The sequence below is a fragment of the Anguilla rostrata genome, chromosome 4 (assembly GCF_018555375.3).
Source record: "Anguilla rostrata isolate EN2019 chromosome 4, ASM1855537v3, whole genome shotgun sequence".
NCBI lineage: Eukaryota > Metazoa > Chordata > Actinopteri > Anguilliformes > Anguillidae > Anguilla > Anguilla rostrata.
In genome coordinates, this window is record NC_057936.1 from 40,653,930 (window position 1) to 40,666,964 (window position 13,035).

The 13,035-nt window shown below is 40.7% G+C and overlaps 1 protein-coding gene and 1 long non-coding RNA gene across 2 annotated transcripts in view; one reads left to right on the forward strand and one right to left on the reverse strand.

The window, feature by feature from the left end:
- LOC135253406 (uncharacterized) overlaps nt 1-13,035 on the reverse strand; it is a 217,237-nt gene that overhangs the window by 154,517 nt on the left and 49,685 nt on the right. The window lies entirely within an intron of this gene.
- Nucleotides 5,318-13,035, forward strand: part of LOC135253399 (la-related protein 4B-like) — a 55,743-nt gene continuing 48,025 nt past the window's right edge. The window contains exon 1 of the mRNA XM_064332652.1: nt 5,318-5,859. The gene's annotated coding sequence lies outside the window, so the exon portion shown is untranslated. The remainder of the gene's footprint in view (nt 5,860-13,035) is intronic.

Here is a 13,035-nt window from a genome sequence, read left to right on the forward strand (position 1 = left end):
TTTGCATGGCCATTTCAGCGTTGGCTTGTTGCATACTTTAATATCATATTGCAGGATTTCACAACTTTACATAACTACGGAAAACACTGCCACATATAACTGCAGGATTATATTGCAATATACAGTTGCAATCAAAATTATTCAACCCCTCTAACCCATAAGATGTCTTTGTGATGTGAATAAAATTTCATGTCAATGTATCAACTAAAGCCTTTGTAAACAGAAATACTTGTTTATTAGAACATGTTCAAGTGATTTTGAAAACATACAGCTGAGTTTACTATTTGTTAGAAGGAAAAAAATGAAATTCTCTCCAAAAAAATCAATGACCAAATTATTCAACCCCCAAAATCAGTACTTTGTGGAACATCCTTTAGCTTTTATAACTTCCAATAAACGCTTCCTACAAGTGCTCACAAACCTCTATCACCTCTCTTTTGGAATCTTGGCCCATTCTTCCTGTGCAAATGCTTTAAGTTCACCGATATTCTTTGGTTTTTGTGATGCCACTGCTTTCTTCAAATCTTTCCAAAGATTTTCAATGGGATTTAAATCTGGGGACTGAGAAGGCCAGTCAATGACATTCCAAGATCGTTCCCTGAACCAAGCTTTGGTTGACTTGGATGTATGCTTGGGATCATTGTCTTGCTGAAAAGTCCAATGATCACCAAGCTTCAGCTTATGCACTGAGGGCATCACATTCTTCTCCAGAATGGCCTGGTATTTCAAGGAATCCATGGTGCCAGTAACATGCTGAAGATTGCCAGTACCAGAAGCAGCAAAACACCCCCACAGAAGGACTGACCCACCTCCATACTTGACTGTGGGGATAGTGTTCTTCTTGTCATAAGCTGCACCTTTCTTGCACCAGACATACCACTTATCCATGGGTCTAAACAATTCCAGTTTTGTCTCGTCACTCCATAAAATATTCTCCCAAAACTCCATAGACTTATCCAAATGATGTCTTGCATATTCAAGTCGATTTTTCATATGCTTACTGGTTAAGAGTGGAGTGCGGCGAGGTGTCCAGCCATGAAGGACTTGCTTGTTCAATATCCTTCTTATCGTCTGTACTGGTACTTTTGTTCCAGCTTTCAAAAGGTCATCCTGTAAGCCTTTGGCAGTAATATGAGTGGTTTTCTCAGCAGTTCTTACGATGTGCCTGATACCAGTTGATTTAACTGTACTCTTCCTTCCACGTCCAGGTAGGTTTACTGCTATTCCATGACTTTTAAACGTCCTTATGATGCTGCCAATTGTGTCTCTTTGAACTTTCAATATCTTGGAGATCTTTTTGTATCCATTGCCTTTTTTATGCAATGAAATAATTTCTTCTCTTAACTTTTGAGAGAGCTCCGTTGTCTTTGGCATGTTTGCTAGTCAGCTTCAAATTTATTTGATTTATGTTTCTCACAGGTGAAGCAAACAGTATCGTTATGGATTTCCTAAGGGCTTAAGTGTGTTTCCACAAAATTTAGTCACTCTACAGACCAGCAAATATTTTAAAAATGGTGATATTGAATGGGGGTTGAATATTTATGATATGGCTGAAATACAAAATTTACATGCTACCCAGAAATCTTAAAAAAATACATTTTTATTTTGAATTTTAACAGAACACACAAGTGACATACATGTTGTTTTTTTTGTTTCAAGTGTCCCAAAAAGCATACATTTAAAAATATTTACAGTTTCCACGGGTTGAATAATTTTGATTGCAACTGTATGAAATACGTAGGTTTTCAGGATGAATTACTTTAGATTTCATTTATTTTGACCAGCGTAGCGATTGGGCAACAGGCAACAGACCTCCATGCATCCATCCATTGGGATGGCAGATATGCCATTCTGCCAAGTTACGCCTTGGCGGGGCGGCATGCCCCATACCTATACAGCACTTTTCAGGGTTCCCCACAGAAATAACCGCAACAGCCACAGACTCTCAGCCCTTAAAAACATTAATTTTGGTACATTCTGACTCCATTTAAACAGACAGAATTCATTAACAACTTCACATATCCACACAATAAAGCCCCAAACTAAGGGGATTTTGCATTTTCTCCTCCTTTTTCCTGCCAGAAATGCTCCTAGCCCACAAAGAATGTCTACCCATTGGTCATTTTATGTACACCAGCCAATCAAAATGTTGCATACACACGCAAAATGGACATATCTTTTTACCCAAGAAAATTGCCAGTCACTACAGCTAGCCACTTTGTGGCTGAGTGGTAATGTCATGGTCTATGGATCGTTGAGTCACAGGTTCAAGCCCCACTTGAACTGATTTTCTTTACTATGCTTACTTACTCAATAATAATTGTCTTTCATTTCTCAACTCTTGCTTTTGCACCACATTTACCCGCCGTTCACTGAACATTTACACTCCATTATGACATACCATCTACACGTTCACTTAACCTCCTACAATATCGCCAGGCCATATGGATACAACCGGAGCTCAGCTGTGCTTACTGACCTGTCGTCTTCTTTAAAACCACAGACACATTTGACCAAAAAAAAAATAACACTTCCAGACAGCTACTTGACGGTGGTGCACTGCCGAAGTAAAGGACTGCAAAGTACAATGTCGGACGATCAAATCCTGCCTTGCCCTCAGGGGCAGATCTTTTTGTATCATAAACTAGCATTTTCTTACACTTATATTGCTAACTAATAATTATCCATTGCTTTTGCACTTTTCAAAATATCAATCTTCAATGCAGATATTTACCAAAAGTTGCTCATGGCCAGCCATATGCATTTCATTTCAGTCAAGAAATACAGGGCGGTACGGTGGTGCATTTGGTAGCACTGTCGCCTCACAGCAAGAGGGGGTTCGAATCTCGGAAGCCTTGGAGTTTGCATATTCTCTCTGTGTCCGTGTGGGTTTCCTCCAGGTACTCCGGTTTCCTCCAAAGACATGCAGATAGGCCAATTGCCCATAGGTATGGGTGTGTGAGCAGGGTTGCAGGGTCACAGGGGGTGCTGGAGCCTATCCCAGCGAGAGGCAGGAATACACCCTGGACAGGCCGCCAATCTATCAATCTATGGGCAATTTAGAGTCTCCAATTAGCCTACTTGCATGTATTTGGACTGTGGGAGGAAACCGGAGTACCCGGAGGGAGAACATACAAACTCCACACAGAAAGGCCCCAAGCCGAGTGCTACCCACTGCACCACACTTATGTGAGAAAAAAAGTTCTGCTGGGTCTCAGAAGGACATGTAAATTTATGTGCAAATAAAACAATGAAATAACACAGGAATATGGCAACATAAATACCTGATCGAGTTGACAATTGTTGCCTCTTGCTGAGGACAGGTACCTGTAAATGTAGTTTTCAAATACAGAGCATACATTTAAACAAATTAAATTGAAATTGCTAAAATATACAGAGTTCCCTTAGATTTAACTTGCAAAGTATATTAATCCTTATGAATTGCTTGATTTTTAACATACAGTGCAGTCCATAAGTATTTGGACAGTCACATAATTTTTGTTGTTTTGGCTCTGTACTACTGTAAGTGTGGACTGACAGCTTTAATTTGAGGGCATTGAAATCCATAATGGGTGAACCATGCAGGAATTACAGCCCTTGTTATACATCGTTCCTCCATTTTAGTGGACCGAAAGTAATTTGGCAGTCGGCTGCTCAGTTATTTCTGGTCCAACTGTGTTTCTTTGCATCATTAATTCATGCACAAGAAAGCTAACAAAAGGTCTAGAGATTATTGTAGGTGTGGCATTTATGTTTTGGAATCTATTACTGTTGTCTCTCAACATGAGGACCAAAGAAGTGTGAATTCCAGTACAGCAGGTCATAATGAAACTGAAAAATCTGAATAAATCGATCACCAACATAGCCAAACATTGGGTGTGGTCACTGTTTGTCAAAATAAATTGTTTATAACATTCTTAAGCAAGAATGCACTGGTGAGTAATGAGCAACAAATTAGATGAGTATTAACCTATATCAACATGATAGAAAGAGGAAAGTGTAGCGAGAGAAAGAAACTGCTCATGATTGACAGCCATACCAATCCACATGGGAAACATGGTGGAGGTAGTGTTATGGCTTGGGTATGTGTGGCTGCTGCTGGAACTGCCTCACTTGAATTTATTGATGATGTGACTGCTGACAACAGAAGTAGGATGAATTATCCTGTCCAGAAACATCTTATCTGCTCCAACCAAATGCCTCAAAAAAGTAATTGGACAGCGCTTCACCTTGCAAGGACAGGGCCCCCAAACATACTGCTAAAGCAACCAAGGATTTTTTCAGGGCCAAAAATTGGAATGTTCTTGACTGGCTAAGTCAATCAGGCAACCTGAATCCAACTGAACACTTGTTTCACTTGCTGAAGACAAGACTGAAGGCAAAAAGCCCCTAACAGTAATTGGACAAATCACATAATCTTAAATAAAGTTTTTAGTCCTCGGGTGCAAATCCTTTGTATTTGGTACCTGCCTGAAGTCTGTGAACCATAGACATCACCCGATGACTAAAAATTAGATCTTTATTTAAGATTATGTGATTTGTCCAATTACTTTTGGTCCCATAAAATGGGGGAAATGTGTATAAAAAGGGCTGAAATTCCGACACGAATCACCCGCCATGGATGTAAATACTCTCAAAGTGAAGCTGACAGCTTCATGGTTGCATTTCAAATCCAGTGTACTGGAGTGCAATGCCAAAAAAAAAAAGTTGTCTCCGTCCCCATACTAAGACTGCACTGTCAAGACTTCTCAAGGTATGACGTTTTGTCCCCACTCTCAAGAATCTGTGATTATTATTGTTGTTGTTATTGTTTTCGGGGAAGCGAGGGGAGAAACACGGAATCCAGAGGTTTGTACGAAACAGAAAACCGTTTTATCCTGGGTCAATTTCAGTGTTCCCGGATGCACCAAGAAAGTGACAACCATGAAAAACATTTTTCACACTATGAATTGCCAGCAATTCTGCGATCAATTTTACTGTCTAAAGACAAAGTTTTCTATGTGAGTGCCTTAATTGACTTTAATCAACATCATACATGCATGGCAGTAAAAAAAAAGAAAAGAGAAGTATTTAACGTCCCCCCCCCCTTCCCCCCTCCCCCCTCTGGTTTTACTCAAAGATAATAATTATTATTGAGACGAACTGGGTAGCAAACATTCAGGACACTTATTATTGTCCGTTGGGTTCATATGAAAAATAAAAGCTCGGACTTAAAAGTTTCCTCACCGTGTGAAAGACGAATTCCCCACAGACAGCCAATCTACACCCACGTCTTCCATCACGAGTGGACACCCAGATCCACGGCTTCGACCAACCGAGAAGCTTGGTTGCTCTTTTGGGAGGCGGGAGTTCCTGGATTCCTTGGTGCGAGTGTGCGGTGATGATCGGTGCACTCTGAATGAGCGCCTATCCCCTCTCCGCTGCTACCAGCCAAAGTACAAGATTCAGAAACTGGAGAAGAGAAGGGAGTTGGACGATCCGCGTTTTCTGCTTCCCAACTGCATCAATATCCGACGGGAGGAACTAGAATTCGAAGAATAACAGCACCGCTAGCAAGGAAGCTAGCTAACCGGCTAAGGCGATTTTTTAATTTTATCCCCAGGAGATTTAAGTTTAAACTTCAAATATAAATGGTCGATTCTCGTAACTCGGAAATATTTGGTTTGAGGAATAACGAAGCTTTCTTCATATTAGGCTAGGACATCGTTGCGGTTTATTTACGTTATTTGAACGATAGCTAACGTTATTGGCAAATAAATGTGTAGCTTTGCTAGCTAGCTAGTTAGACAGCTGAATTGAAGTGCAGTCTGAAATCGACGCGGCCCACAACGGTCACCACCAGCGCCGTACGGTCGACAGGTGAGCAACCAATTCATTTTGTTATATATAGCAAGTGCTAACGTTCAACCATCAGCAACCACGTTATACAGGGTAACCTAGCTAGCCAGCCGACTGTGAACGACATGTGTTTTTCAACAGCGCCTTGACCAAAGGGCTTAGCCTAGCCACATTCAGGTAGGCGACAGTGTGGTGCATCAGCCTAGCTAGCCAGAAGTGCTTGCTATAATAACACCAGCTAGCTATCGCAGTAGCTTGGGCGCCGAAAATACGGTTGGTATCATGGATAGCCTGGTTGAACCTTACTGAATCTGCATTTGGAAGGTTTCTGCAATATTTGATTACGAACGTCGACTTAACCCATGTACTGTAGCTAGCTAGTTAAAACGCTGTAGAGCATGTAGTGATGATATATGGCCTGCTTCAGTATTCCATGGACGGGTGAATGCGTCTGACGGAATTGGAGAAGTAACGTTGTGATAAACGAGGAAACCGGTCGAATATGTCGCCTTGCTTTCTGATTTCAGTGGAATGTTGTAGGCTAACTTGCAAGCTAGCTACGTAACTAAAGTTTACATCCAGTGAGTCTAGCCAAATAGTTCTAACGTTAACTAGTCTAGCGGTGTTGATGCAAACATGAACAAAATTCATAAACAACGTTGAAGGAATAATGACATTTTTGCACATTAGCTAGCTAGTTGAACATTAAAAAGCTGTCCAACCGGGCCTGGCTGGAGTTGTGTAGTCGCTACATTATGGATTGGCAAAGGGGCTTGGGGATCAAAATCACGGAGGTCGCCATCTTTCACAGGATGCTGTTAACTATCTTATGATGTTTTCAGTTATTAGCTAATTAGCAGAGGATTTTTAAGTTATTGAATGTTCAACTGTACCAAACGAGCGAGCTAGTTAAATATCCAATTGGTTGCTATTTGTTGGAATATTTCTGTGCACTTAGTCATTGAAATTCTATTAAAATGATAGCTAGGATTAATGAACTCCATACCCGTAAATTGGCAAGTAGCCTTGCTATGTGGATACACTACTGGTTTTATGTTTTATAGGCTAAGCAAGTGGTTTATAGGGGGAAAAAACTCATTGGAGCAATGTAACACACATTTCCTGTTCGTTTGTTATGTATACTAGTTAACCTCGGAACGTTGGGCTACATATGTTACATACAGCTAGCAACTAGCTGTCTACCTTGCTTTTGCTGCAACTTGCTGTTTGTTGCAGGGACCGCCCACCCAAACAGCAAACGCATGGTGAAATGGCACAAATGGTGGATGCTCTAAAACTGGATTGATAGCTGAATTAACGGCGGCTGCAATGGCAGTATCCTCGCTTACGATTTAGACTCTGGCGAGGAAACTTTCTTTTTGATTTTGGGTCGTTTGTCATATTGTTGTAGACGTGGTCATATTTTTTAAACCTATATTTCCATTACGCGTTCATTCGGAAGTATCACGTACCATGGATACCCCACTCAACAAAAAGTGATGAGTTAGCTATCCCGCGAAATGTTTGCAAAAAAAGAAAAGCTGGCAAATGTAAATTGAGCAACTGTTCTTTGGCAATATTGTTAATCTAATGTGATTCTAACTCCGTAACATAATCGGTTGCTCAGCGCGGCCATAACGAATGATTTTTAAGAAGTCATGTATCATCCACTGAGACCGGTTTATTTACAGATGGGTTTATCTCTTTCATGCAGAACAATCACCCTGTCGTGACTCATGAATGAAACGTTATAATCTTTGTTGAGATTAGTGGATGTGCAAAGCGAGAGAGTCCTGTGCACACTTCAGGTGTATTTCTGTGGACCTGCATGATTTTTGTGAGAGAGCCGTGTCTTGTTGCTTCTCAGTCTCCGCTGCAGTCACCTGGTTGTCAATTTGATAATGCTGGAAACTTTACGTTACGTAACTGGGAACCGCATTTTGTCCAAAGCAAGTGCCATTGAAATTTACAATATACGGGGGAACGGGATTTTTGAGATTTGGCGTTATTGTGTGAAAATTCTTATGGAAAAAATCATAATCACCTTTCATAATGTACAGTTTTTCGTACTGTACTGATGATTCACTTGACAGTTAAATGTTTATTTTAAGTTGCTGTATAAAACTGCAAATAAAAATTCAGCATTTTACGCTGCGTTAAAGCAGTTTTTCTTGGACGAAGTTTAGTCACCCCCACAGGTAGTAGTAGTTCCCAGATTAAGCGGAAGTTTAGCTGCCCATTGCTTTCAAAACGCCGAAGAATGTAAAATAATGTCATGAAAATACTTTCGTGGGCGTTATTTACGGACTAGGCCACGTTAGCCTAGCATGGCCAATTTAGAGCCAAACCATTTAAACTTTAATGGCCATTCATGCACGATTTAATGGCTTTGGAACAATGTAGCTTCGCTATTTCATGCCAGACCGCGTTAAGTGAGACTGACATAAAAATGGCAGCATAGTTCAATCAACCACTAATTAAGCCAGCGATATTTTTATCTTGAAAAATAAACAGTTTATGTGAATGACATGAGGTTGAATAGGATACCAATGCTCAGTCACACACGCTTGGGGTTTTTGCTTATGGACCTTACATTACAATACATTACATTACAGGCATTTAGCAGACGCTCTTATCCAGGGCTACTTGCATAGCATTTCACATTGAATCCATTTATACAGCTGGATATATACTGAAGCAATGCAGGTTAAGTACCTTGCTCAAGGGTACAATAGCTACCCAGGAATTGGACCTATGACCTTTCTGTTACAAGCCCAGTTCCTTACCCACTGTGCTACAATTTCTGACCTGTCGTAAAGAGGAGTAAAATGGCATTGGGGCAAAAATTAGGGTGTGGACTCCTTAATAATTTTAGTTTTCACCTCGGCTGTTTCCTTTGCCTGTAAATGTGTGTATCCTCTGCCAGGGCCAAAAGAGAGGTAGACTCATCTCCCTGCTCAGGCAGCCTGACTCACTTGTGCCAGTACACCCCCTTTCATACTCGTATTAGAGAGAGATTGTCAAGTGTGCAGGAGTAAGCTGAACACACAAGTTTTTCGGTTCTTGTGGAGTGTGGTATCCTTTAAGTTGTGTTTTGTGGGGAATGAACTTGACTCAAAAGGTAGTGTCATGACGGTGTAGCAGTATATTTATCTGTTTTGTAACCTGTACATACTACACATTGTCCCCCTCAAATTTCTTTGGATTAATAGGTAGAATAGCATCAATTCTTGGCGGTGCACTTTTAAATCTCAACAAGATGGTCAAGAGGCTTTAGTCCTAATGTTTTAAGTGACAGAGATACAACTACATTTTGCTTTAGTTTGCAGCCTAATGTCTGCATGCCAAATGCAATTTCCTCATGTACAACCCCAATTCCAAAAAAGTTGTGACAGTATGGAAAATGCTAATAAAACAAAAAGGAGTGATAATGTAAATTCTATTCACTCTGTACTATATTGAAAACACTACAACAGAACAGCATTTGATGTTTCACCTTGTGAATTTAATTGTTTTTTGAAAATATACACTCATTTCAAATCTGATGAATGCAACACGCTCAAAAAAGTTGGGACAGTCGAGTGTTTACCATTGTGCAACATCACCATTTCTTTTAATAACACTTATTAAGCGTTTGGGCACTGAAGACACCAGTTGGTTAAGATTAGCAAGTGGAATTTTCCCTCATTCTTCCATTATGCAGGTCTTCAGCTGCGCAATTGTACAGGGCCTTTGTTGCCGTATTTTGCGCTTCATAATGCGCCACACATTCTCAATCGGAGTCAGGACTGCAGGCTATCCAGCTAATCTAGCACCCGTACTCTCTGTTTATGCAGCCATGCACTTGTAATCTGGGCAGATTGTGGTTTGGCATTGTCCTGCTGGAAAATGCAGGGACGTCCCGGGAAAAGACGGCGTCTGGATGGCAGCATATGTTGCTCCAAAATTTGTCCATATCTTTCTGCATTAATGGTGCCCTCACAGATGTGCAAGTTACCCATGCCATGGGCACTGACACACCCCCATACCATGACAGAAGCTGGCTTTTGCACCTGACACTGATAACAAGCTTGGATGGTCCTTTTCCTCTTTGGCCCGGAGGACACGACAGTTGTTTTGTCCAAAAAAACATTTTAAAACAAAAAATTTAAAATGTTGACTCATCGGACCACAAAACACGCTTCCACTGTGCTACTTTCCATCTCAGATGAGACCGAGCCCAGAGAAGTTGGCGGCGCTTCTGGACAGTGTTGATGTATGGCTTCTACTTTGCATAATAAAGCCTTAACTTGCATCTGTAAATGTAGTGGCGAATGGTGTTGACTGACAAAGGTTTACCAAAGTTATGTCAAGATATCCAGTACAGACGCATGACGACTTTTAAGACAGTGACGTCTGAGGGATCAGAGATCACGCGTATTCAGAAGGGGTTTACGGCCTTGTCCTTTACGCACTGTACTTTGACCGGATTTCTTGAATCTTTTAATTATATTGTGCACTGTAGAAGGTGAAATGCCCAAAATCCTACCAATTTGTCTTTGGGGAACGTTGTTCTCAAAGTGCTGGATGATTCGCTGACGGCTAATTGGCGAGCCTCGACCCATTCTTGCTCACGAAGGGCTAGGCCTTTCATGGAGGCTCCTTATATACTATAACACGATTGCCTCACCTGTTTAACATCACCTGTATCACATCACTGTGATATTTCAATGGGTCACATCATAATTAGTCCTAAATTTCCCCTGTCCCATAGCCACAGGAACATGTTTTGTTTTGAGTACAGGGTGCTGCGCTGTTGACTCGACTGACCCCCCCCCCCATAGTATCAGCCTACTTTCCTTTTCTGCTCCACTTGTTGTGCAAAACTGTCACCAGACCACAACATTAGCTAGATAGCTAGCTGACTGCATACAGTGACTGTAACCATAGGCGATTTTAGACAAATCAGTCAGGGGTGGCCAAGTCTGAATTCAGATCATCACGACGAAAAATATCAGCATAACAGCGCAGTAAAGGGTCGGAGGCTGTACAGTAGGAGCCTCCATACAACATTGTAAATCACATCTTGACAGCCCCATGTCAGCCAAACAGTATGACAATATGAAAACGGCATAGTTAAGAATGTACTTTAATAATCAGGATGAACACACTGGCATAGCGTCGAGTCGTCACCCATGACAATGCACACACAACGTCGCTGTGGGCCGCACAATAACAGCAATATTGCGGGCACCAGTGCATGTAACTTTCAGCTTAGCTACTATGTCAACCATGTACAATATTATCGCAGGTCTAAAATATGACTAAATAGAAACAACTCACAGCCAAGGAATAACAAAACATCCAAGCAAGCAAAATAATAAATCAACCTTAGCCCTACCTTTAGATGGTAAACTGGAGCTTCCTTCTTGGTATCTGCATACTTTTGAATTACTTTTGATGTTGATCGTATATGGGCCTTTTCAATCTGAAGGATCGCCAGGTTTGAGACGCGTCTGTCATTGTAGTCTGCAGAATCATTAGGCTACAGCTCATGTTGGCTGTGCTGCTATCCTCTGTGCTTGAAGTAGCATCGACGATGGCGTTGTATTGTTGCTAATTCTTTGGACCGAAGTAGATGTAACGTTACTCACAACTGCTGCTACTGCAGGGGGGTTCCGGTTTCACCTTTTTGTTTTGTTTTTTATAAATAAATGTTTCGTGGATTTTGGGCGTTTTGCCATCATGTATAACAGTAAATAACATTAGCTAAACTGCGTGCGTAGCACCCATGGATGTATTATTAAAGGTAGCACCATGGGTGAATTACAGAAGCTTAGCACTGGTCCACTGTAACAGCAGCAAGCTTGCGAGAGTTCAAGAGGTCAAAAGTTCAACAAGTTCAACAATACAGCCACGCTTGTTCTGTCCAATGTAAACAAAGATCCTGAATTAAGAAATACTATCCTAATTTACTTCTTAAAAAAGAACAAAAATAAGCTTTAAAATTCGTATTATATTATTATTATATGATCAGTTAAGCCAGGATACTGTTTTGAAACCACCATTTCAGATTTTGTAATGGTAGGCTACCACATAATGACATATTGTGTTTCTGGTCAAAACTGACCAATGTGATTTTATTCACAAAGAACAGTCTAAACATATTTCCATATGAACATGTATTTCATAAACATAATAAAATCAAAGTAAGTTTGTGGGGTGGGGTAGGTTTAAAACACAATGCCCTTTTTTGAACATTTTCTGATAACATACAGAATAGGAAAGACTGCCATAATGAAATAATATATGAATTCGTATTTAAAAAATTATTAAAAAATAATAATTGAATTGCATCGTGAGATTGTGAGTGAATGTAGGGAATGACAACCACTCAGAGCGTGTGGTTGTGCCTATCAGCTTGGCAGAAGTGTGTCAAACTAGTGAAATAGCAAACATAAACAGTGTGGAAGTAGGTATCTTTCTATCTTTCTTTTCACTGTTGTCCCTCCCATCCACTCACATCTGCTACTGTAGGCTGTAGCCAGTTTAGCCAGACAGAGTAGCCTAATCTGACAGTGTAAAACGATTAAGTAACTATATAATTTGTAGCAAAAATTATTTTCCCATTAGATGTGAATGGGGTGGGGGAAGATGATGTGCTGACACCCAGCGTCCATATCCTGCCTCCAGGGTGGGGTATAGGGGTGGGGGAAGAAGGGGAGGTGCTGATGAGGGCCAAGCTAAAAGGAAGAAAAGAGAATAGAAACACTTTATTTAGCTAAGGTATACACCTAACATGCTCCTTCAAAAAAACAACCTTTCAAGGTAGGATAGGCAGAACACAGAGTGGACATACGTTTGTCATTATTATTACTACTTTAACTATTGTTATTATTTTTCAGAATACTGCATTATTGTACACTCCTGCTGCATTACTAATAAGGAATTTGATATTTTAAAAGCACACCACTCAACTCAATATTCCTACATCACAAAAGCATTGACAATAGAACTTTTTTTCTACATGGTGGTGGCAGCTTAACAAACGGTCTTACCTTACAAAACTCCAAAAGTGCTTCTGCGCTCTGGGGTGATGCTGATAAAGTCTCTCATCAGGGCATGTACGTCCAAGGTGTCCAGAATGTCACTGTGGACATGCATAAGGGTCAGATGTGTCAGCCTTTTCTGGGTCATTGTGCTGCGCATCCATGTTTT